The sequence below is a fragment of the Austrofundulus limnaeus genome, unplaced genomic scaffold, assembly GCF_001266775.1.
Source record: "Austrofundulus limnaeus strain Quisiro unplaced genomic scaffold, Austrofundulus_limnaeus-1.0 Scaffold254, whole genome shotgun sequence".
NCBI classification, from domain to species: Eukaryota; Metazoa; Chordata; class Actinopteri; order Cyprinodontiformes; family Rivulidae; genus Austrofundulus; species Austrofundulus limnaeus.
Genome location: NW_013952656.1, coordinates 340,226 through 341,773, shown reverse-complemented (window position 1 = coordinate 341,773; position 1,548 = coordinate 340,226).

Genomic DNA, 1,548 nt, shown 5'->3' with positions numbered 1-1,548 from the left:
AGCAAATACATTACAAATATTGTGTATACTCAATCATAAAGGTGACCATTTTTTTCTTTAAAAATTTGCTTTTATGTATATGAAAATGTACCTGAATGATCAATAACAAATTTGTTTGAAGTCATTTTTCATATTTTGCTGGAAGCCAAACAGAACATACAGTAACTCCAGAGTAATTCAAAGTTAGGTAACATTGTGTGATATACAGACACCAAGATGTTGATTTTGAACAAGTGTCGTGATATATGTCATCTTGTATGCCGTACATGATGGAGTATTCAGTCACGTGGGCAGAATCACGTGTTTTGTAAAGTGAAACCCCTTTCCCCCTGAGCTGTGGTATAGGCTACACTGCCCCTGTCTTTTTAACTTGAAAAGCAAAGGGGGAACAATTTTCTTTGTGGTTAAGGAGAAGAAAAAAAGACATTACCAGGAATAAACAAACAAACAAACAAATAACACGCAGTAATATTAAAGATATTTTAAAAAATCTCTAAAAAATGACTGAGATTGGCCCTTAACTCAGACCAAGTTTTGACTTTTGGTCTCTTTGTGTAAGTGAGTTTGACGCCACTGATGTCTAAGAACAAAAAAACTATCCAAATAACATGGGTTTTTACTTGATTATTCAGTTATATTTGACTTTGAATAATCTCCACAGGTTATTAATTCCTCAGATAATCAAGCAGGAATGTAAATTATGTAATAGATTAATGCAACACAGGGCTTTTGAGTAATGAAATGGGGATGCACTTTGCACTCTTGGGAAGTGGCTGTGCACCAAGTATAGCATTTGATTCATGTGTTTGGCCCACTCCAAACCCTTTGGGACCGACTCGTAGGACCATTAGTTTTGTTGTCATTACTAACTGCATCACACAGGAGACTTCACTACAATGTAAGACTATTGCTTTTCCAATTTCACTCTCTTTTAGATATACCGACCTCTGGTATACAATGAGCTGATTGATTTTCAGTCAAACCCTGAAATAATCAGCAAAAACCTCGCAAGAAAGTACAAACTGCAAACCAAGTCTCAACACCACTTCATTTTCTCTTGTGGTGACCTGATGTCTCTTCATCAATGGCTCATTCTACACACTCGGTCATCATCACTGGTCAAAACGTTTTCCTGAGTGCAGCGGGCCAGGTAATAACCACTGTGGGGTGATGCTGTTAATATCAAGTGGACTTCAGAATTTCTTCCATCCCCACTTTATTGGCACCACATGTATTGAAAATCAATGACTGCAATAATGAAAACCTAGTGCCACTTCCAGCCCATTCTGTAAGGAGCAGAAAAAACACTGATCAAATGTCAAAAATATCAGCCATTCTTTATAAACCCTGGAAAAGCAAAGTCAATACTCTTAAACTTACATATTTTTCTGTTGTATTTTTTTTTACCAAGTTTAAATTAGGCTTTAACAAGAAAAGTGTTGGATGAAATTTAAGCTCTACACATACAGCGGGTAAAATAAGTATTGAACACGTCACCATTTTTCTCAGTAAATATATTACTAGAGGTGCTAATGACATGAAATTTTC